Below are 25,199 nucleotides of genomic sequence, written 5' to 3'. Positions count from 1 at the left end.
AAGTAAAATAATGGCAGCGGTGGGATTTGAACCCCCGCCTCCTGAGAGACTGGAGCCTTAATCCAGCGCCTTAGACCGCTCGGCCACGATACCTGCCGCTTGATCTGTGTGACAAATTGGGAGGTGGAAAAAATCTTTTTCATAGAAAGTTGAATGTTTTATCAACAAAGTAAAAACATTCTACAGTATTTGCATGACCGAATTGTTTAAATTGCTTGAGGCTCAACTGTTGTCATGAAGAATTTACTTTCCACTGTTTTTTAACTGCTTATAATATATATATTAGAAAGCTGAAAGATTATCTATTTACTTGTGATGTTCAAAACTTTATCCCCAAATTTTGTTTTAAAAGCCCTACATTTGTTGTGACTTCATTTCAGATGTTTTCACCCTTCTCTGCTTTTTAATATCTGCCACAAAATCAAGTTCTTTTTAACTTTTGAAATAGTTTTCAGTTTCAATGCCTCCTTGTTTCAGAGATTACAGAGGCATGATTTATATTTTGTCTTGAAAATGGGCATGTAATTCTATGTTTGCTAAAGATTTCATACAGATTTTATTGTTATCGAAATAGAATGTCACCTACTACAAAATACACTGTTTTCAATATCTGTGTGACAAATTGGGAGGTGGAAAAAATATTTTTCGTAGAAAGTTGAATGTTTTATCAACAAAGTAAAAACATTCTACAGTATTTGCATGACCGAATTGTTTAATTGCTTGAGGATCAACTGTGGTCATGAAGAATTTTATTTCCACTGTTTTTTAACTGTTTATAATAAATATATTAGAAAGCTGAAAGGTTATCTATTTACTTGTGATGTTCAAAACTTTATCCCCAAATTTTGTTTTGAAAGCCCTACATTTGTTGTGACTTCATTTTAGATGTTTTCACTATTCTCTGCTTTTTAATATCTGCCACAAACTCAAGTTCTTTTTAACTTTTGAATAGTTTTCAGTTTCAATGCCTCCTTGCTTCAGAGATTACAGAGGCATGATTTATATTTTGTCTTGAAAATGGGCATGTAATTCTATGTTTGCTAAAGATTTCATACAGATTTTATTGTTATCGAAATAGAATGTCACCTACTACAAAATACACTGTTTACAATATATCAAAGCACCAAATCAGACGTACACAAAACAGATGACGTCTATATGAAAAACAAAATATATCTTCACAAAGATGTCATCTCTAAAGTAAAATAATGGCAGCGGTGGGATTTGAACCCACGCCTCCTGAGAGACTGGAGCCTTAATCCAGCGCCTTAGACCGCTCGGCCACGCTACCTGCCGCTTGATCTGTGTGACAAATTGGGAGGTGGAAAAAATCTTTTTCGTAGAAAGTTGAATGTTTTATCAACAAAGTAAAAACATTCTACAGTATTTGCATGACCGAATTGTTTAAATTGCTTGAGGCTCAACTGTTGTCATGAAGAATTTTATTTCCACTGTTTTTTAACTGCTTATAATATATATATTAGAAAGCTGAAAGATTATCTATTTACTTGTGATGTTCAAAACTTTATCCCCAAATTTTGTTTTAAAAGCCCTACATTTGTTGTGACTTCATTTTAGATGTTTTCACCCTTCTCTGCTTTTTAATATCTGCCACAAAATCAAGTTCTTTTTAACTTTTGAATTGTTTTCAGTTTCAAGGCCTCCTTGTTTCAGAGATTACAGAGGCATGATTTATATTTTGTCTTGAAAATGGGCATGTAATTCTATGTTTGCTAAAGATTTCATACAGATTTTATTGTTATCGAAATAGAATGTCACCTACTACAAAATACTTTGGGCCTCATGCAGAGAGCATAGAATTTTAAAAATGGCGAATTTCATAAAAAGTAGCTTTTTTGGAGAGTTTTATTCTCCATATGCAGAAAAGTGCGAATTCTGCTATGTTTAACATGGATGCGTGTGGCGAGTTTAAATTGGCGAGATGCGCGCTTCAGAAACGTGTAAAAACAAATTCGCGCCTTTTTTTTCCCCTTTACTATAGGCGGCGAGCGCCATCTTGCCATATTTTCGTGGCGCGGCAAAAATGCGAGAATCGCGCCTTTTTTTGGCGCGAACAGCCGCTACTTGCCGTTCGCACCTCTCTGCATTCGGAGAGTTTTAAAAATGGCGCGATTGAGGTTCTCGCCAGCCGCGAGGCGAGTTTTAAACATAGAAATAAAAAAATGGCGCGTTTTTCGCAACCCGCCATTTTATGCCGTTTTCTGAGGGAAATTGAACAAAAAATGGCGAGTTTTGAAATAACGATGCTCTCTGCATGAGGCCCACTGTTTTCAATATCTGTGTGACAAATTGGGAGGTGGAAAAAATCTTTTTCGTAGAAAGTTGAATGTTTTATCAACAAAGTAAAACAATTCTACAATATTTGCATGACTGAATTGTTTAAATTGCTTGAGGCTCAACTGTTGTCATGAAGAATTTTATTTCCACTGTTTTTTAACTGCTTATAATAAATATATTAGAAAGCTGAAAGGTTATCTATTTACTTGTGATGTTCAAAACTTTATCCCCAAATTTTGTTTTAAAAGCCCTACATTTGTTGTGACTTCATTTTAGATGTTTTCACCCTTCTCTGCTTTTTAATATCTGCCACAAAATCAAGTTCTTTTTAACTTTTGAATAGTTTCAGTTTCAAGGCCTCCTTTTTTCAGAGATTACAGAGGCATGATTTATATTTTGTCTTGAAAATGGACATGTAATTCTATGTTTGCTAAAGATTTCATACAGATTTTATTGTTATCGAAATAGACTGTCACCTACTACAAAATACACTGTTTTCAATATCTGTGTGACAAATTGGGAGGTGGAAAAAAATTTTTTTCGTAGAAAGTTGAATGTTTTATCAACAAAGTAAAAACATTCTACAATATTTGCATGACCGAATTGTTTAAATTGCTTGAGGATCAACTGTTGTCATGAAGAATTTTATTTCCACTGTTTTTTAACTGCTTATAATAAATATATTAGAAAGCTGAAAGGTTATCTATTTACTTGTGATGTTCAAAACTTTATCCCCAAATTTTGTTTTAAAAGCCCTACATTTGTTGTGACTTCATTTTAGATGTTTTCACCCTTCTCTGCTTTTTAATATCTGCCACAAAATCAAGTTCTTTTTAACTTTTGAATTGTTTTCTGTTTCAAGGCCTCCTTGTTTCAGAGATTACAGAGGCATGATTTATATTTTGTCTTGAAAATGGGCATGTAATTCTATGTTTGCTAAAGATTTCATACAGATTTTATTGTTATCGAAATAGAATATCACCTACTACAAAATACACTGTTTTCAATATCTTTGTGACAAATTGGGAGGTGGAAAAAATCTTTTTCGTAGAAAGTTGAATGTTTTATCAACAAAGTTAAAAAAAATTCTACAGTATTTGCATGACCGAATTGTTTAATTGCTTGAGGATCAACTGTGGTCATGAAGAATTTTATTTCCACTGTTTTTTAACTGCTTATAATAAATATATTAGAAAGCTGAAAGGTTATGTATTTACTTGTGATGTTCAAAACTTTATCCCCAAATTTTGTTTTGAAAGCCCTACATTTGTTGTGACTTCATTTTAGATGTTTTCACTATTCTCTGCTTTTTAATATCTGCCACAAACTCAAGTTCTTTTTAACTTTTGAATAGTTTTCAGTTTCAATGCCTCCTTGCTTCAGATATTACAGAGGCATGATTTATATTTTGTCTTGAAAATGGGCATGTAATTCTATGTTTGCTAAAGATTTCATACAGATTTTATTGTTATCGAAATAGAACGTCACCTACTACAAAATACACTGTTTTCAATATCTGTGTGACAAATTGGGATGTGGAAAAAATCTTTTTCGTAGAAAGTTGAATGTTTTATCAACAAAGTAAAACAATTCTACAATATTTGCATGAGCAACTTGTTTAAATTGTTTGAGGCTCAACTGTTGTCATTAAGAATTTTATTTCCACTGTTTTTTAACTGCTTATAATATATATATTAGAAAGCTGAAAGATTATCTATTTACTTGTGATGTTCAAAACTTTATCCCCAAATTTTGTTTTAAAAGCCCTACATTTGTTGTGACTTCATTTTAGATGTTTTCACCCTTCTCTGCTTTTTAATATCTGCCACAAAATCAAGTTCTTTTTAACTTTTGAATAGTTTCAGTTTCAAGGCCTCCTTTTTTCAGAGATTACAGAGGCATGATTTATATTTTGTCTTGAAAATGGACATGTAATTCTATGTTTGCTAAAGATTTCATACAGATTTTATTGTTATCGAAATAGACTGTCACCTACTACAAAATACACTGTTTTCAATATCTGTGTGACAAATTGGGAGTTGGAAAAAAATTTTTTTCGTAGAAAGTTGAATGTTTTATCAACAAAGTAAAAACATTCTACAGTATTTGCATGACCGAATTGTTTAAATTGCTTGAGGATCAACTGTTGTCATGAAGAATTTTATTTCCACTGTTTTTTAACTGCTTATAATAAATATATTAGAAAGCTGAAAGGTTATCTATTTACTTGTGATGTTAAAAACTTTATCCCCAAATTTTGTTTTAAAAGCCCTACATTTGTTGTGACTTCATTTTAGATGTTTTCACCCTTCTCTGCTTTTTAATATCTGCCACAAAATCAAGTTCTTTTTAACTTTTGAATTGTTTTCTGTTTCAAGGCCTCCTTGTTTCAGAGATTACAGAGGCATGATTTATATTTTGTCTTGAAAATGGGCATGTAATTCTATGTTTGCTAAAGATTTCATACAGATTTTATTGTTATCGAAATAGAATGTCACCTACTACAAAATACACTGTTTTCAATATCTGTGTGACAAATTGGGAGGTGGAAAAAATCTTTTTCGTAGAAAGTTGAATGTTTTATCAACAAAGTAAAACAATTCTACAATATTTGCATGACTGAATTGTTTAAATTGCTTGAGGCTCAACTGTTGTCATGAAGAATTTTATTTCCACTGTTTTTTAACTGCTTATAATAAATATATTAGAAAGCTGAAAGGTTATCTATTTACTTGTGATGTTCAAAACTTTATCCCCAAATTTTGTTTTAAAAGCCCTACATTTGTTGTGACTTCATTTTAGATGTTTTCACCCTTCTCTGCTTTTTAATATCTGCCACAAAATCAAGTTCTTTTTAACTTTTGAATAGTTTCAGTTTCAAGGCCTCCTTTTTTCAGAGATTACAGAGGCATGATTTATATTTTGTCTTGAAAATGGACATGTAATTCTATGTTTGCTAAAGATTTCATACAGATTTTATTGTTATCGAAATAGACTGTCACCTACTACAAAATACACTGTTTTCAATATCTGTGTGACAAATTGGGAGGTGGAAAAAAATTTTTTTCGTAGAAAGTTGAATGTTTTATCAACAAAGTAAAAACATTCTACAGTATTTGCATGACCGAATTGTTTAAATTGCTTGAGGATCAACTGTTGTCATGAAGAATTTTATTTCCACTGTTTTTTAACTGCTTATAATAAATATATTAGAAAGCTGAAAGGTTATCTATTTACTTGTGATGTTCAAAACTTTATCCCCAAATTTTGTTTTAAAAGCCCTACATTTGTTGTGACTTGATTTTAGATGTTTTCACCCTTCTCTGCTTTTTAATATCTGCCACAAAATCAAGTTCTTTTTAACTTTTGAATAGTTTTCAGTTTCAATGCCTCCTTGTTTCAGAGATTACAGAGGCATGATTTATATTTTGTCTTTAAAATGGGCATGTAATTCTATGTTTGCTAAAGATTTCATACAGATTTTATTGTTATCGAAATAGAATGTCACCTACTACAAAATACACTGTTTTCAATATATCAAAGCACCAAATCAGACGTACACAAAACAGATGACGTCTATATGAAAAACAAAATATATCTTCACAAAGATGTAATCTCTAAAATAAAAAAAAATGGCAGCGGTGGGATTTGAACCCACGCCTCCTGAGAGACTGGAGCCTTAATCCAGCGCCTTAGACCGCTCGGCCACGCTACCTGCCACTTGATCTGTGTGACAAATTGGGAGGTGGAAAAAATCTTTTTCGTAGAAAGTTGAATGTTTTATCAACAAAGTAAAAACATTCTACAGTATTTGCATGACCGAATTGTTTAATTGCTTGAGGATCAACTGTTGTCATGAAGAATTTTATTTCCACTGTTTTTTAACTGCTTATAATAAATATATTAGAAAGCTGAAAGGTTATCTATTTACTTGTGATGTTCAAAACTTTATCCCCAAATTTTCTTTTAAAAGCCCTACATTTGTTGTGACTTCATTTTAGATGTTTTCACCCTTCTCTGCTTTTTAATATCTGCCACAAAATCAAGTTCTTTTTAACTTTTGAATTGTTTTCTGTTTCAAGGCCTCCTTGTTTCAGAGATTACAGAGGCATGATTTATATTTTGTCTTGAAAATGGGCATGTAATTCTATGTTTGCTAAAGATTTCATACAGATTTTATTGTTATCGAAATAGAATATCACCTACTACAAAATACACTGTTTTCAATATCTTTGTGACAAATTGGGAGGTGGAAAAAATCTTTTTCGTAGAAAGTTGAATGTTTTATCAACAAAGTTAAAAAAAATTCTACAGTATTTGCATGACCGAATTGTTTAATTGCTTGAGGATCAACTGTGGTCATGAAGAATTTTATTTCCACTGTTTTTTAACTGCTTATAATAAATATATTAGAAAGCTGAAAGGTTATGTATTTACTTGTGATGTTCAAAACTTTATCCCCAAATTTTGTTTTGAAAGCCCTACATTTGTTGTGACTTCATTTTAGATGTTTTCACTATTCTCTGCTTTTTAATATCTGCCACAAACTCAAGTTCTTTTTAACTTTTGAATAGTTTTCAGTTTCAATGCCTCCTTGCTTCAGATATTACAGAGGCATGATTTATATTTTGTCTTGAAAATGGGCATGTAATTCTATGTTTGCTAAAGATTTCATACAGATTTTATTGTTATCGAAATAGAACGTCACCTACTACAAAATACACTGTTTTCAATATCTGTGTGACAAATTGGGATGTGGAAAAAATCTTTTTCGTAGAAAGTTGAATGTTTTATCAACAAAGTAAAACAATTCTACAATATTTGCATGAGCAACTTGTTTAAATTGCTTGAGGCTCAACTGTTGTCATTAAGAATTTTATTTCCACTGTTTTTTAACTGCTTATAATATATATATTAGAAAGCTGAAAGATTATCTATTTACTTGTGATGTTCAAAACTTTATCCCCAAATTTTGTTTTAAAAGCCCTACATTTGTTGTGACTTCATTTTAGATGTTTTCACCCTTCTCTGCTTTTTAATATCTGCCACAAAATCAAGTTCTTTTTAACTTTTGAATAGTTTCAGTTTCAAGGCCTCCTTTTTTCAGAGATTACAGAGGCATGATTTATATTTTGTCTTGAAAATGGACATGTAATTCTATGTTTGCTAAAGATTTCATACAGATTTTATTGTTATCGAAATAGACTGTCACCTACTACAAAATACACTGTTTTCAATATCTGTGTGACAAATTGGGAGTTGGAAAAAAAAATTTTTCGTAGAAAGTTGAATGTTTTATCAACAAAGTAAAAACATTCTACAGTATTTGCATGACCGAATTGTTTAAATTGCTTGAGGATCAACTGTTGTCATGAAGAATTTTATTTCCACTGTTTTTTAACTGCTTATAATAAATATATTAGAAAGCTGAAAGGTTATCTATTTACTTGTGATGTTAAAAACTTTATCCCCAAATTTTGTTTTAAAAGCCCTACATTTGTTGTGACTTCATTTTAGATGTTTTCACCCTTCTCTGCTTTTTAATATCTGCCACAAAATCAAGTTCTTTTTAACTTTTGAATTGTTTTCTGTTTCAAGGCCTCCTTGTTTCAGAGATTACAGAGGCATGATTTATATTTTGTCTTGAAAATGGGCATGTAATTCTATGTTTGCTAAAGATTTCATACAGATTTTATTGTTATCGAAATAGAATGTCACCTACTACAAAATACACTGTTTTCAATATCTGTGTGACAAATTGGGAGGTGGAAAAAATCTTTTTCGTAGAAAGTTGAATGTTTTATCAACAAAGTAAAACAATTCTACAATATTTGCATGACTGAATTGTTTAAATTGCTTGAGGCTCAACTGTTGTCATGAAGAATTTTATTTCCACTGTTTTTTAACTGCTTATAATAAATATATTAGAAAGCTGAAAGGTTATCTATTTACTTGTGATGTTCAAAACTTTATCCCCAAATTTTGTTTTAAAAGCCCTACATTTGTTGTGACTTCATTTTAGATGTTTTCACCCTTCTCTGCTTTTTAATATCTGCCACAAAATCAAGTTCTTTTTAACTTTTGAATAGTTTCAGTTTCAAGGCCTCCTTTTTTCAGAGATTACAGAGGCATGATTTATATTTTGTCTTGAAAATGGACATGTAATTCTATGTTTGCTAAAGATTTCATACAGATTTTATTGTTATCGAAATAGACTGTCACCTACTACAAAATACACTGTTTTCAATATCTGTGTGACAAATTGGGAGGTGGAAAAAAATTTTTTCGTAGAAAGTTGAATGTTTTATCAACAAAGTAAAAACATTCTACAGTATTTGCATGACCGAATTGTTTAAATTGCTTGAGGATCAACTGTTGTCATGAAGAATTTTATTTCCACTGTTTTTTAACTGCTTATAATAAATATATTAGAAAGCTGAAAGGTTATCTATTTACTTGTGATGTTAAAAACTTTATCCCCAAATTTTGTTTTAAAAGCCCTACATTTGTTGTGACTTCATTTTAGATGTTTTCACCCTTCTCTGCTTTTTAATATCTGCCACAAAATCAAGTTCTTTTTAACTTTTGAATTGTTTTCTGTTTCAAGGCCTCCTTGTTTCAGAGATTACAGAGGCATGATTTATATTTTGTCTTGAAAATGGGCATGTAATTCTATGTTTGCTAAAGATTTCATACAGATTTTATTGTTATCGAAATAGAATGTCACCTACTACAAAATACACTGTTTTCAATATCTGTGTGACAAATTGGGAGGTGGAAAAAATCTTTTTCGTAGAAAGTTGAATGTTTTATCAACAAAGTAAAACAATTCTACAATATTTGCATGACTGAATTGTTTAAATTGCTTGAGGCTCAACTGTTGTCATGAAGAATTTTATTTCCACTGTTTTTTAACTGCTTATAATAAATATATTAGAAAGCTGAAAGGTTATCTATTTACTTGTGATGTTCAAAACTTTATCCCCAAATTTTGTTTTAAAAGCCCTACATTTGTTGTGACTTCATTTTAGATGTTTTCACCCTTCTCTGCTTTTTAATATCTGCCACAAAATCAAGTTCTTTTTAACTTTTGAATTGTTCTCAGTTTCAATGCCTCCTTGTTTCAGAGATTACAGAGGCATGATTTATATTTTCTCTTGAAAATGGGCATGTAATTCTATGTTTGCTAAAGATTTCATACAGATTTTATTGTTATCGAAATAGAATGTCACCTACTACAAAATACACTGTTTTCAATATCTGTGTGACAAATTGGGAGGTGGAAAAAATCTTTTTCGTAGAAAGTTGAATGTTTTATCAACAAAGTTAAAAAAAATTCTACAGTATTTGCATGACCGAATTGTTTAATTGCTTGAGGATCAACTGTGGTCATGAAGAATTTTATTTCCACTATTTTTTAACTGCTTATAATAAATATATTAGAAAGCTGAAAGGTTATGTATTTACTTGTGATGTTCAAAACTTTATCCCCAAATTTTGTTTTGAAAGCCCTACATTTGTTGTGACTTCATTTCAGATGTTTTCACCCTTCTCTGCTTTTTAATATCTGCCACAAAATCAAGTTCTTTTTAACTTTTGAATTGTTTTCAGTTTCAAGGCCTCCTTGTTTCAGAGATTACAGAGGCATGATTTATATTTTGTCTTGAAAATGGGCATGTAATTCTATGTTTGCTAAAGATTTCATACAGATTTTATTGTTATCGAAATAGAATGTCACCTACTACAAAATACACTGTTTACAATATATCAAAGCACCAAATCAGACGTACACAATACAGATGACGTCTATATGAAAAACAAAATATATCTTCACAAAGATGTAATCTCTAAAATAAAAAAAATGGCAGCGGTGGGATTTGAACCCACGCCTCCTGAGAGACTGGAGCCTTAATCCAGCGCCTTAGACCGCTCGGCCACGCTACCTGCCGCTTGATCTGTGTGACAAATTGGGAGGTGGAAAAAATCTTTTTCGTAGAAAGTTGAATGTTTTATCAACAAAGTAAAAACATTCTACAGTATTTGCATGACCGAATTGTTTAATTGCTTGAGGATCAACTGTTGTCATGAAGAATTTTATTTCCACTGTTTTTTAACTGCTTATAATAAATATATTAGAAAGCTGAAAGGTTATCTATTTACTTGTGATGTTCAAAACTTTATCCCCAAATTTTGTTTTAAAAGCCCTACATTTGTTGTGACTTCATTTTAGATGTTTTCACCCTTCTCTGCTTTTTAATATCTGCCACAAAATCAAGTTCTTTTTAACTTTTGAATTGTTTTCTGTTTCAAGGCCTCCTTGTTTCAGAGATTACAGAGGCATGATTTATATTTTGTCTTGAAAATGGGCATGTAATTCTATGTTTGCTAAAGATTTCATACAGATTTTATTGTTATCGAAATAGAATGTCACCTAATACAAAATACACTGTTTTCAATATCTGTGTGACAAATTGGGAGGTGGAAAAAATCTTTTTCGTAGAAAGTTGAATGTTTTATCAACAAAGTAAAACAATTCTACAATATTTGCATGACTGAATTGTTTAAATTGCTTGAGGCTCAACTGTTGTCATGAAGAATTTTATTTCCACTGTTTTTTAACTGCTTATAATAAATATATTAGAAAGCTGAAAGGTTATCTATTTACTTGTGATGTTCAAAACTTTATCCCCAAATTTTGTTTTAAAAGCCCTACATTTGTTGTGACTTCATTTTAGATGTTTTCACCCTTCTCTGCTTTTTAATATCTGCCACAAAATCAAGTTCTTTTTAACTTTTGAATTGTTTTCTGTTTCAAGGCCTCCTTGTTTCAGAGATTACAGAGGCATGATTTATATTTTGTCTTGAAAATGGGCATGTAATTCTATGTTTGCTAAAGATTTCATACAGATTTTATTGTTATCGAAATAGAATATCACCTACTACAAAATACACTGTTTTCAATATCTTTGTGACAAATTGGGAGGTGGAAAAAATCTTTTTCGTAGAAAGTTGAATGTTTTATCAACAAAGTTAAAAAAAATTCTACAGTATTTGCATGACCGAATTGTTTAATTGCTTGAGGATCAACTGTGGTCATGAAGAATTTTATTTCCACTGTTTTTTAACTGCTTATAATAAATATATTAGAAAGCTGAAAGGTTATGTATTTACTTGTGATGTTCAAAACTTTATCCCCAAATTTTGTTTTGAAAGCCCTACATTTGTTGTGACTTCATTTTAGATGTTTTCACTATTCTCTGCTTTTTAATATCTGCCACAAACTCAAGTTCTTTTTAACTTTTGAATAGTTTTCAGTTTCAATGCCTCCTTGCTTCAGATATTACAGAGGCATGATTTATATTTTGTCTTGAAAATGGGCATGTAATTCTATGTTTGCTAAAGATTTCATACAGATTTTATTGTTATCGAAATAGAACGTCACCTACTACAAAATACACTGTTTTCAATATCTGTGTGACAAATTGGGATGTGGAAAAAATCTTTTTCGTAGAAAGTTGAATGTTTTATCAACAAAGTAAAACAATTCTACAATATTTGCATGAGCAACTTGTTTAAATTGCTTGAGGCTCAACTGTTGTCATTAAGAATTTTATTTCCACTGTTTTTTAACTGCTTATAATATATATATTAGAAAGCTGAAAGATTATCTATTTACTTGTGATGTTCAAAACTTTATCCCCAAATTTTGTTTTAAAAGCCCTACATTTGTTGTGACTTCATTTTAGATGTTTTCACCCTTCTCTGCTTTTTAATATCTGCCACAAAATCAAGTTCTTTTTAACTTTTGAATAGTTTCAGTTTCAAGGCCTCCTTTTTTCAGAGATTACAGAGGCATGATTTATATTTTGTCTTGAAAATGGACATGTAATTCTATGTTTGCTAAAGATTTCATACAGATTTTATTGTTATCGAAATAGACTGTCACCTACTACAAAATACACTGTTTTCAATATCTGTGTGACAAATTGGGAGTTGGAAAAAAAATTTTTTCGTAGAAAGTTGAATGTTTTATCAACAAAGTAAAAACATTCTACAGTATTTGCATGACCGATTTGTTTAAATTGCTTGAGGATCAACTGTTGTCATGAAGAATTTTATTTCCACTGTTTTTTAACTGCTTATAATAAATATATTAGAAAGCTGAAAGGTTATCTATTTACTTGTGATGTTAAAAACTTTATCCCCAAATTTTGTTTTAAAGGCCCTACATTTGTTGTGACTTCATTTTAGATGTTTTCACCCTTCTCTGCTTTTTAATATCTGCCACAAAATCAAGTTCTTTTTAACTTTTGAATAGTTTCAGTTTCAAGGCCTCCTTTTTTCAGAGATTACAGAGGCATGATTTATATTTTGTCTTGAAAATGGGCATGTAATTCTATGTTTGCTAAAGATTTCATACAGATTTTATTGTTATCGAAATAGAATATCACCTACTACAAAATACACTGTTTTCAATATCTTTGTGACAAATTTGGAGGTGGAAAAAATCTTTTTCGTAGAAAGTTGAATGTTTTATCAACAAAGTTAAAAAAAATTCTACAGTATTTGCATGACCGAATTGTTTAATTGCTTGAGGATCAACTGTGGTCATGAAGAATTTTATTTCCACTGTTTTTTAACTGCTTATAATAAATATAATAGAAAGCTGAAAGGTTATGTATTTACTTGTGATGTTCAAAACTTTATCCCCAAATTTTGTTTTGAAAGCCCTACATTTGTTGTGACTTCATTTTAGATGTTTTCACTATTCTCTGCTTTTTAATATCTGCCACAAACTCAAGTTCTTTTTAACTTTTGAATAGTTTTCAGTTTCAATGCCTCCTTGCTTCAGATATTACAGAGGCATGATTTATATTTTGTCTTGAAAATGGGCATGTAATTCTATGTTTGCTAAAGATTTCATACAGATTTTATTGTTATCGAAATAGAACGTCACCTACTACAAAATACACTGTTTTCAATATCTGTGTGACAAATTGGGATGTGGAAAAAATCTTTTTCGTAGAAAGTTGAATGTTTTATCAACAAAGTAAAACAATTCTACAATATTTGCATGAGCAACTTGTTTAAATTGCTTGAGGCTCAACTGTTGTCATTAAGAATTTTATTTCCACTGTTTTTTAACTGCTTATAATATATATATTAGAAAGCTGAAAGATTATCTATTTACTTGTGATGTTCAAAACTTTATCCCCAAATTTTGTTTTTAAAGCCCTACATTTGTTGTGACTTCATTTTAGATGTTTTCACCCTTCTCTGCTTTTTAATATCTGCCACAAAATCAAGTTCTTTTTAACTTTTGAATAGTTTCAGTTTCAAGGCCTCCTTGTTTCAGAGATTACAGAGGCATGATTTATATTTTGTCTTGAAAATGGACATGTAATTCTATGTTTGCTAAAGATTTCATACAGATTTTATTGTTATCGAAATAGACTGTCACCTACTACAAAATACACTGTTTTCAATATCTTTGTGACAAATTGGGAGGTGGAAAAAATCTTTTTCGTAGAAAGTTGAATGTTTTATCAACAAAGTAAAACAATTCTACAATATTTGCATGACCGAATTGTTTAAATTGCTTGAGGATCAACTGTTGTCATGAAGAATTTTATTTCCACTGTTTTTTAACTGCTTATAATATATATATTAGAAAGCTGAAAGATTATCTATTTACTTGTGATGTTCAAAACTTTATCCCCAAATTTTGTTTTAAAAGCCCTACATTTGTTGTGACTTCATTTTAGATGTTTTCACCCTTCTCTGCTTTTTAATATCTGCCACAAAATCAAGTTCTTTTTAACTTTTGAATTGTTTTCTGTTTCAAGGCCTCCTTGTTTCAGAGATTACAGAGGCATGATTTATATTTTGTCTTGAAAATGGGCATGTAATTCTATGTTTGCTAAAGATTTCATACAGATTTTATTGTTATCGAAATAGAATATCACCTACTACAAAATACACTGTTTTCAATATCTTTGTGACAAATTGGGAGGTGGAAAAAATCTTTTTCGTAGAAAGTTGAATGTTTTATCAACAAAGTAAAACAATTCTACAATATTTGCATGACTGAATTGTTTAAATTGCTTGAGGCTCAACTGTTGTCATGAAGAATTTTATTTCCACTGTTTTTTAACTGCTTATAATATATATATTAGAAAGCTGAAAGGTTATCTATTTACTTGTGATGTTCAAAACTTTATCCCCAAATTTTGTTTTAAAAGCCCTACATTTGTTGTGACTTCATTTTAGATGTTTTCACCCTTCTCTGCTTTTTAATATCTGCCACAAAATCAAGTTCTTTTTAACTTTTGAATTGTTTTCAGTTTCAATGCCTCCTTGTTTCAGAGATTACAGAGGCATGATTTATATTTTGTCTTGAAAATGGGCATGTAATTCTATGTTTGCTAAAGATTTCATACAGATTTTATTGTTATCGAAATAGAATGTCACCTACTACAAAATACACTGTTTTCAATATCTGTGTGACAAATTGGGAGGTGGAAAAAATCTTTTTCGTAGAAAGTTGAATGTTTTATCAACAAAGTTAAAAAAAATTCTACAGTATTTGCATGACCGAATTGTTTAATTGCTTGAGGATCAACTGTGGTCATGAAGAATTTTATTTCCACTATTTTTTAACTGCTTATAATAAATATATTAGAAAGCTGAAAGGTTATGTATTTACTTGTGATGTTCAAAACTTTATCCCCAAATTTTGTTTTGAAAGCCCTACATTTGTTGTGACTTCATTTTAGATGTTTTCACTATTCTCTGCTTTTTAATATCTGCCACAAACTCAAGTTCTTTTTAACTTTTGAATAGTTTTCAGTTTCAATGCCTCCTTGCTTCAGATATTACAGAGGCATGATTTATATTTTGTCTTGAAAATGGGCATGTAATTCTATGTTTGCTAAAGATTTCATACAGATTTTATTGTTATCGAAATAGAACGTCACCTACTACAAAATACACTGTTTTCAATATCTGTGTGACAAATTGGGATGTGGAAAAAATCTTTTTCGTAGAAAGTTGAATGTTTTATCAACAAAGTAAAACAATTCTACCATATTTGCATGAGCAACTTGTTTAAATTGCTTGAGGCTCAACTGTTGTCATTAAGAATTTTATTTCCACTGTTTTTTAACTGCTTATAATATATATATTAGAATGCTGAAAGGTTATCTATTTACTTGTGATGTTCAAAACGTTATCCCCAAATTTTGTTTTGAAAGCCCTACATTTGTTGTGACTTCATTTTAGATGTTTTCACCCTTCTCTGCTTTTTAATATCTGCCACAAAATCAAGTTCTTTTTAACTTTTGAATTGTTTTCATTTTCAATGCCTCCTTGTTTCAGAGATTACAGAGGCATGATTTATATTTTGTCTTGAAAATGGGCATGTAATTCTATGTTTGCTAAAGATTTCATACAGATTTTATTGTTATCGAAATAGAATGTCACCTACTACAAAATACACTGATTACAATATATCAAAGCACCAAATCAGACGTACACAAAACAGATGACGTCTATATGAAAAACAAAATATATCTTCACAAAGATGTAATCTCTAAAATAAAAAAAATGGCAGCGGTGGGATTTGAACCCACGCCTCCTGAGAGACTGGAGCCTTAATCCAGCGCCTTAGACCGCTCGGCCACGCTACCTGCCGCTTGATCTGTGTGACAAATTGGGAGGTGGAAAAAATCTTTTTCGTAGAAAGTTGAATGTTTTATCAACAAAATAAAAACATTCTACAGTATTTGCATGACCGAATTGTTTAATTGCTTGAGGATCAACTGTTGTCATGAAGAATTTTATTTCCACTGTTTTTTAACTGCTTATAATAAATATATTAGAAAGCTGAAAGGTTATCTATTTACTTGTGATGTTCAAAACTTTATCCCCAAATTTTGTTTTAAAAGCCCTACATTTGTTGTGACTTCATTTTAGATGTTTTCACCCTTCTGTGCTTTTTAATATCTGCCACAAAATCAAGTTCTTTTTAACTTTTGAATTGTTTTCTGTTTCAAGGCCTCCTTGTTTCAGAGATTACAGAGGCATGATTTATATTTTGTCTTGAAAATGGGCATGTAATTCTATGTTTGCTAAAGATTTCATACAGATTTTATTGTTATCGAAATAGAATGTCACCTACTACAAAATACACTGTTTTCAATATCTGTGTGACAAATTGGGAGGTGGAAAAAATCTTTTTCGTAGAAAGTTGAATGTTTTATCAACAAAGTAAAACAATTCTACAATATTTGCATGACTGAATTGTTTAAATTGCTTGAGGCTCAACTGTTGTCATGAAGAATTTTATTTCCACTGTTTTTTAACTGCTTATAATAAATATATTAGAAAGCTGAAAGGTTATCTATTTACTTGTGATGTTCAAAACTTTATCCCCAAATTTTGTTTTAAAAGCCCTACATTTGTTGTGACTTCATTTTAGATGTTTTCACCCTTCTCTGCTTTTTAATATCTGCCACAAAATCAAGTTCTTTTTAACTTTTGAATTGTTTTCTGTTTCAAGGCCTCCTTGTTTCAGAGATTACAGAGGCATGATTTATATTTTGTCTTGAAAATGGGCATGTAATTCTATGTTTGCTAAAGATTTCATACAGATTTTATTGTTATCGAAATAGAATGTCACCTACTACAAAATACACTGTTTTCAATATCTGTGTGACAAATTGGGAGGTGGAAAAAATCTTTTTCGTAGAAAGTTGAATGTTTTATCAACAAAGTTAAAAAAAATTCAACAGTATTTGCATGACCGAATTGTTTAATTGCTTGAGGATCAACTGTTGTCATGAAGAATTTTATTTCCACTGTTTTTTAACTGCTTATAATAAATATATTAGAAAGCTGAAAGGTTATCTATTTACTTGTGATGTTCAAAACTTTATCCCCAAATTTTGTTTTGAAAGCCCTACATTTGTTGTGACTTCATTTTAGATGTTTTCACCCTTCTCTGCTTTTTAATATCTGCCACAAACTCAAGTTCTTTTTAACTTTTGAATAGTTTTCAGTTTCAATGCCTCCTTGCTTCAGAGATTACAGAGGCATGATTTATATTTTGTCTTGAAAATGGGCATGTAATTCTATGTTTGCTAAAGATTTCATACAGATTTTATTGTTATCGAAATAGAATGTCACCTACTACAAAATACACTGTTTACAATATATCAAAGCACCAAATCAGACGTACACAAAACAGATGACGTCTATATGAAAAACAAAATATATCTTCACAAAGATGTAATCTCTAAAATAAAAAAATGGCAGCGTTGGGATTTGAATCCACGCCTCCTGAGAGACTGGAGCCTTAATCCAGCGCCTTAGACCGCTCGGCCACGCTACCTGCTGCTTGATCTGTTTGACAAATTGGGAGGTGGAAAAAATCTTTTTCGTAGAAAGTTGAATGTTTTATCAACAAAGTAAAAACATTCTACAGTATTTGCATGACCGAATTGTTTAAATTGCTTGAGGCTCAACTGTTGTCATGAAGAATTTTATTTCCACTGTTTTTTAACTGCTTATAATATATATATTAGAAAGCTGAAAGATTATCTATTTACTTGTGATGTTCAAAACTTTATCCCCAAATTTTGTTTTAAAAGCCCTACATTTGTTGTGACTTCATTTTAGATGTTTTCACCCTTCTCTGCTTTTTAATATCTGCCACAAAATCAAGTTCTTTTTAACTTTTGAATTGTTTTCAGTTTCAAGGCCTCCTTGTTTCAGAGATTACAGAGGCATGATTTATATTTTGTCTTGAAAATGGGCATGTAATTCTATGTTTGCTAAAGATTTCATACAGATTTTATTGTTATCGAAATAGAATGTCACCTACTACAAAATACACTGTTTTCAATATCTGTGTGACAAATTGGGAGGTGGAAAAATCTTTTTCGTAGAAAGTTGAATGTTTTATCAACAAAGTAAAACAATTCTACAATATTTGCATGACCAACTTGTTTAAATTGCTTGAGGCTCAACTGTTGTCATTAAGAATTTTATTTCCACTGTTTTTTAACTGCTTATAATATATATATTAGAAAGCTGAAAGATTATCTATTTACTTGTGATGTTCAAAACTTTATCCCCAAATTTTGTTTTGAAAGCCCTACATTTGTTGTGACTTCATTTTAGATGTTTTTAACCCTTCTCTGCTTTTTAATATCTGCCACAAACTCAAGTTCTTTTTAACTTTTGAATAGTTTTCAGTTTCAATGCCTCCTTGCTTCAGAGATTACAGAGGCATGATTTATATTTTGTCTTGAAAATGGGCATGTAATTCTATGTTTGCTAAAGATTTCATACAGATTTTATTGTTATCGAAATAGAATGTCACCTACTACAAAATACACTGTTTTCAATATCTGTGTGACAAATTGGGAGGTGGAAAAAATCTTTTTCGTAGAAAGTTGAATGTTTTATCAACAAAGTAAAACAATTCTGCAGTATTTGCATGTCCAACTTGTTTAAATAGCTTGAGGCTCAACTGTTGTCATTAAGAATTTTATTTCCACTGTTTTTTAACTGCTTATAATATATATATTAGAAAGCTGAAAGATTATCTATTTACTTGTGATGTTCAAAACTTTATCCCCAAATTTTGTTTTGAAAGCCCTACATTTGTTGTGACTTCATTTTAGATGTTTTCACCCTTCTCTGCTTTTTAATATCTGCCACAAACTCAAGTTCTTTTTAACTTTTGAATAGTTTTCAGTTTCAATGCCTCCTTGCTTCAGAGATTACAGAGGCATGATTTATATTTTGTCTTGAAAATGGGCATGTAATTCTATGTTTGCTAAAGATTTCATACAGATTTTATTGTTATCGAAATAGAATGTCACCTACTACAAAATACACTGTTTTCAATATCTGTGTGACAAATTGGGAGGTGGAAAAAATCTTTTTCGTAGAAAGTTGAATGTTTTATCAACAAAGTAAAACAATTCTGCAGTATTTGCATGTCCAACTTGTTTAAATAGCTTGAGGCTCAACTGTTGTCATTAAGAATTTTATTTCCACTGTTTTTTAACTGCTTATAATATATATATTAGAAAGCTGAAAGATTATCTATTTACTTGTGATGTTCAAAACTTTATCCCCAAATTTTGTTTTGAAAGCCCTACATTTGTTGTGACTTCATTTTAGATGTTTTCACCCTTCTCTGCTTTTTAATATCTGCCACAAACTCAAGTTCTTTTTAACTTTTGAATAGTTTTCAGTTTCAATGCCTCCTTGCTTCAGAGATTACAGAGGCATGATTTATATTTTGTCTTGAAAATGGGCATGTAATTCTATGTTTGCTAAAGATTTCATACAGATTTTATTGTTATCGAAATAGAATGTCACCTACTACAAAATACACTGTTTTCAATATCTGTGTGACAAATTGGGAGGTGGATAAAATCTTTTTCGCAGAAAGTTGAATGTTTTATCAACAAAGTAAAAACATTCTACAGTATTTGCATGACCGAATTGTTTAAATTGCTTGAGGATCAACTGTTGTCATGAAGAATTTTATTTCCACTGTTTTTTAACTGCTTATAATATATATATTAGAAAGCTGAAAGATTATCTATTTACTTGTGATGTTCAAAACTTTATCCACAAATTTTGTTTTAAAATCCCTACATTTGTTGTGACTTCATTTTAGATGTTTTCACCCTTCTCTGCTTTTTAATATCTGCCACAAACTCAAGTTCTTTTTAACTTTTGAATAGTTTTCAGTTTCAAGGCCTCCTTGTTTCAGAGATTACAGAGCCATGATTTATATTTTGTCTTGAAAATGGGCATGTAATTCAATGTTTGCTAAAGATTTCATACAGATTTTATTGTTATCGAAATATAATGTCACCTACTACAAAATATACTGTTTTCAATATATCAAAGCACCAAATCAGACGTACACAAAACAGATGACGTCTATGTGAAAAACAAAATATATCTTCACAAAGATGTCATCTCTAAAGTAAAATAATGGCAGTGGTGGGATTTGAACCCACGCCTCCTGAGAGACTGGAGCCTTAATCCAGCGCCTTAGACCGCTCGGCCACGCTACCCATCACTTGATCTGTGTGACAAATTGGGAGGTGGAAAAAATCTTTTTCGCAGAAAGTTGAATGTTTTATCAACAAAGTAAAGACATTCTACAGTATTTGCATGACCGAATTGTTTAAATTGCTTGAGGATCAACTGTTGTCATTAAGAATTTTATTTCCACTGTTTTTTTTCGCTGTGCGTGTCGAGCTCATGTCCTGCGCTGTGCGGGCCGAGCTCATGTCCTGCGCTTTGCGGGCCGAGCTCATGTTCTGCGCTTTGCGGGCCGAGCTCACGTCCTGCGCTGGGAATAAACGTCAGTGTAAGGCGCAGTAGTAACGTGGGGAAACCCTCAGTGCAGCTCCCATAGAATAATCTCACAGATGGACAGATACACAGATACAGTAGATAGACAGATACACACACACACACACACACACACACACACACACACACACACACACACACACACACACACACACACACACACACACACACACACACACACACACACACACACACACACACACACACACACACACACACAGATAGTCACTGTCTCTATCTTCTGGAGTGGTGCAGCTAGTGTAGGTTCCAGCATGCAGGAGGTTAAATTCCTCCTGGAGAGGCTAGATACAGGTGTAGCTAATTAGCAGAGAACTCCTGCAGGAACCAGAGTTTTAAAAGGCAGTCAGAGAGCTGACACTCTGAGAGATTGCTTTACCCAGAGAAGGGGGCGAAAGAGAGACTTCTCCCCAGCCAGGAAGGACTCTGGTTGTTCTGGCGTAGTGGGCCTGCAGGAAGCAGGGCCTGCTGGGACCAGCTGGGTCTCACATCCAGAAAGAGGTTGGCCATGAAGCTGCGGGACACAGCCTGTCACCAAAGAACCGGCATTCCAACCCCAGAGAGGGATTTCCTGGAGTCTCGTGGGAGGGTTTCCCCATCAGCATCAAAACAGATAAGGACTGTTATATTTTCTTATTAGACTTTTGTATTTGCAGTACATGTTTTGGGGTGGTAACCAGCATAGCTAGCCACCCAGTTAGAAAGGGCTGGAGTTGTTTGGTCAGAATCCTAAATAGGAGTAGGTGTTTATTGTATGATTTGTTTTGCCTTAAAGGGATGGTGTGCCTATTGTTTAATTATTATTGTGGAGTTATAAAAACCCTGTTCAACAAACCCCAATGTTTCCTGCCTTAATCTGGGACAAAAGACCCCGCAACGTGATCACAATACATACACAGAGACACACACACACACACACACACACACACACACACACACACACACACACACACACACACACACACACACACACACACACACACACACACACACACACACAGATACACACACAGATACACACACACACAGATACACACACACACACACACACAGATAGATAGATACACACACAGGTAGAGATACACACACACACACAGATATATAGTCACAGATAGATACACACACACGCAGATAGAGATATACACACACACACACACACACACACACACAGATAGATACACACAAACACACACACACACACACACAGATAGATACACACACAGATAGATAGATACACAGATACACACACAGATGGATAGATACACTCAGATAGATACACACACAGATATACACACAAAGATAAACACATAGGGGAGGTTTTGTATATGGGGAGCGCTGCGTGTGTATATGGGGAATGCTGCGTGTGTATATACAGGGAGGGTGTGCACGTATATACGGGGAGCGTTGCGTGCGCGTATATACGGGGAGCACTGCACACACGTAGATATGGGGACCATGTGTATATGGGGATGCTGCATGCATATGCAGTGAGTGCTGTGTGTGTGCATATTATGGAAAGCACTGCACGCGTGCGTATTATAGGGAGCACTGCGCGGGTGTATATTATGGGGAGCGCTGCATGTGCGCATGTATACGGGGAGCACCGTGCACGTATCTACAGTGAGCGCCGCATGTGCATATAACATCTCACCGGTGGCAGTGGGGTCGGTGACACCAGATCCCGGGGGAAGCACTCGGCATACACTTATCGCGCCCCCATTTTGGGACAGATTTCCATTATCAGCATCAGGAATCTTCCGGATGTCTTTACCGCTCGGCTGGGAGACGCAATCATCTGTGTCACCTTCATGTCAGCCCCTGCGGGGGCAAAGAGAGGGTCGTGACACAGTGACACAGGGAGAAGGGAGCTTTGGGACATTGTATTGTATTGTATGTCTTTATTTATATAGCGCCAAAAGTGTACTCAGCGCTTCACAAAGAATACAGTACGGGGAATTATAATAATACAATAAGTGCTGCAAAATCAGACAATAGGAAAGTAAATCCCTGCCCCGAAGAGCTTACACTCTAAGAGATTTAATGGGAAACTTACAGAGACATCAGGTGAGGGAGTAAGTGCTGTAGATGCCAGTGCTTTGTCACAATGTGTGGTAGGAGTGACTGTGGGTGTGGGACATTAGCCATGAGGGCAGGCTGTTGGGATGCTTAATTTGTGGGGCGAGTTTTAAGGTTAGTCAGTATTAAATGAAAAGGTTAACACCATTTACAGGGGAAGAGATGGCAGGGAGGCGTGGGTGAGAGCAGGTGTTTATGTCTGACTTCAGGCTTAGGGGATATCCCCAGAAGCAGGAAGGAGTAGATAGAGGGTGTGAATAGAGGATTTGTGTGGGTGTTTTTTTATTGAGGGGTATAGAAGTTGTTGGGAGAGGGGTGTATAAATAATGGTGCAGCGGGGAGTGGGGATGTTGGAGAGAACAGAGACATTCACAAAGGAGTGAGGAAACAGTAAACAGAAAAATCAGTAGGGAGGGCATAGTAAGATGCAGGAGGAGAGACTTCCCAGGTAATGGAGAATAAAACTGAACAAATAATCACAGATGTTAAAAGAGAATGTCTCACAGAGGCAAAGTTGTAATTTAGAGTCCAGATCTTCCTCCAATCTTCACCTCCAATTTCAACTCCAAAATTAACTCTTGTATACACTTTAGATGTGACACTTAAGATGTGACTCTTTTGATGTTACACAGCCATAACATGGAGTCTGTCCCTCCCCCCACAGGGTGACACAGTGACACAGGCAGAAGGGAGCTATGGGACATGGAGTCTGTCCATCCCCCTGCAGGGTGACACAGTGACACAGGCAGAAGGGAGCTATGGGACATGGAGTCTGTCCATCCCTCCGCAGGGTGACACAGTGACACAGACAGAAGGGAGCTATGGGACATGCCGTCTGTCCCTCCCCCCACAGGGTGACACAGTAACACAGGCAGAAGGGAGCTATGGGACATTGAGTCTGTCCCTCCCCCTGCAGGGTGACACAGTGACACAGGCAGAAGGGAGCTATGGGACATGCCGTCTGTCCCTCCCCCGCAGGGTGACACAGTGACACAGGCAGAAGGGAGCTATGGGACATGCCGTCTGTCCCTCCCCCCGCAGGGTGACACAGTGACACAGGCAGAAGGGAGCTATGGGACATTGAGTCTGTCCCTCCCCCCACAGGGTGACACAGTGACACAGACAGAAGGGAGCTATGAGTCTGTCCCTCCCCCCGCAGGGTGATACAGTGACACAGACAGAAGGGAGCTGTTAGTCTGTCCCTCCCCCCACAGGGTGACACAGACAGAAGGGAGCTATGGGACATGGAGTCTGTCCCTCCCCCCGCAGGGTGACACAGTGACACAGACAGATTGGAGCTATGGGACATGGCATCTGTCCCTCCCCCTACAGGGTGACACAGTGACTCAGAAGGGACCTGTAACTTTCCATACCCCCAACGCCCCCCAGTCCACACCCTTACATTGCATGTCTCACTCTGCATATCCCATCCTCACTGTGACTGTCAGCTCTTGGCTTAGCCCCTTGACGGTTACCTTTCTCCCTCTCCTCCGCTGCGCCGCTCGCCCCGCCGGCACCGTTGCTGAGCGCCCGCCCGTGGGATCCCACGTCCACCGTGTTCCTGCGAGTCGTTGTTCCACCTGCAAACACACCCGCGTTCCCGTCATAACGTTCCGCCAATTCATACGGATAATTCTTCGTTCCCCCTCTCGGACCCTCCTTTTATTTATTAGGGGGAGGACGCAGGGGGAAGAACCGCGTAGATTTCCGCTCCGGTGACCGAGACAAATACCAGCGAGAGATTTAAACCGCCATTTTGTTTTTACTGCAACCGGTAATTTTCTCAGGAAGCAAGAGGGTCCGCAGAGCTATATATAGCTTGGTTCAACCCCAGGGGGGGAGTGGGGGGGGGGGGTAGAAGGTTGTTCTCACTCTGTTAAAAAGGGGGGGGTTGATAAAATGGGGAATTGCTGAGATTACTTCATTTTAGGCATTTCGGGGAAACGTTGGATTTTGAAAAGCGCTGCGTGCTTATAAATGTTTACATACGTACACCCCCAAACCAGTGAGGCTCACCCCCAAACCAGTGAGGCTGACCCCCAAACCAGTGAGGCTGACCCCCAAACCAGTGAGGCTGACCCCCAAACCAGTGAGGCTGACCTCCAAACCAGTGAGGCTGACCCCTAAACAAATGAGGCTGACCCCTAAACCAGTGAGACTGACCCCCAAACCAGTGAGGCTGACCTCCAAACCAGTGAGGCTGACCCCTAAACAAATGAGGCTGACCCTTAAACCAGTGAGACTGACCCCCAAGCCAGTGAGGCTGACCCCAAAACCAGAGAGGCTGACCCCCAAACCAGTGAGGATGACCCCTAAACCAGTGAGGCTGACCCCTAAACCAGTGAGGCTGACCCCTAAACCAGTGAGGCTGACCCCCAAACCAGTGAGGCTGACCCCTA

At 34.4% G+C, this 25,199-nt stretch overlaps 7 non-coding genes across 7 annotated transcripts; all 7 read right to left on the bottom strand.

Moving 5' to 3' along the window:
- Nucleotides 1–11: 11 nt before the first annotated feature.
- TRNAL-AAG (transfer RNA leucine (anticodon AAG)) lies at nt 12–97 on the bottom strand. The gene has a single exon. It is a non-coding gene; the product is annotated as a tRNA-Leu (tRNA).
- Nucleotides 98–1,209: 1,112 nt separating this feature from the next.
- On the bottom strand, nt 1,210–1,291 carry TRNAL-AAG (transfer RNA leucine (anticodon AAG)). The gene has a single exon. It is a non-coding gene; the product is annotated as a tRNA-Leu (tRNA).
- A 4,640-nt stretch (nt 1,292–5,931) lies between these two features.
- Nucleotides 5,932–6,013, bottom strand: TRNAL-AAG (transfer RNA leucine (anticodon AAG)). Its single transcript has one exon. It is a non-coding gene; the product is annotated as a tRNA-Leu (tRNA).
- Nucleotides 6,014–10,160: 4,147 nt separating this feature from the next.
- Nucleotides 10,161–10,242, bottom strand: TRNAL-AAG (transfer RNA leucine (anticodon AAG)). The gene has a single exon. It is a non-coding gene; the product is annotated as a tRNA-Leu (tRNA).
- A 5,662-nt stretch (nt 10,243–15,904) lies between these two features.
- TRNAL-AAG (transfer RNA leucine (anticodon AAG)) lies at nt 15,905–15,986 on the bottom strand. Its single transcript has one exon. It is a non-coding gene; the product is annotated as a tRNA-Leu (tRNA).
- Nucleotides 15,987–17,607: 1,621 nt separating this feature from the next.
- On the bottom strand, nt 17,608–17,689 carry TRNAL-AAG (transfer RNA leucine (anticodon AAG)). The gene has a single exon. It is a non-coding gene; the product is annotated as a tRNA-Leu (tRNA).
- Nucleotides 17,690–20,320: 2,631 nt separating this feature from the next.
- Nucleotides 20,321–20,402, bottom strand: TRNAL-AAG (transfer RNA leucine (anticodon AAG)). Its single transcript has one exon. It is a non-coding gene; the product is annotated as a tRNA-Leu (tRNA).
- Nucleotides 20,403–25,199: the final 4,797 nt, after the last annotated feature.

Source organism: Ascaphus truei, unplaced genomic scaffold (genome assembly GCF_040206685.1).
Source record: "Ascaphus truei isolate aAscTru1 unplaced genomic scaffold, aAscTru1.hap1 HAP1_SCAFFOLD_97, whole genome shotgun sequence".
NCBI lineage: Eukaryota > Metazoa > Chordata > Amphibia > Anura > Ascaphidae > Ascaphus > Ascaphus truei.
Note: the sequence above shows the minus strand (reverse complement) of the source record. Positions and strands in the feature narration are given on the sequence as shown.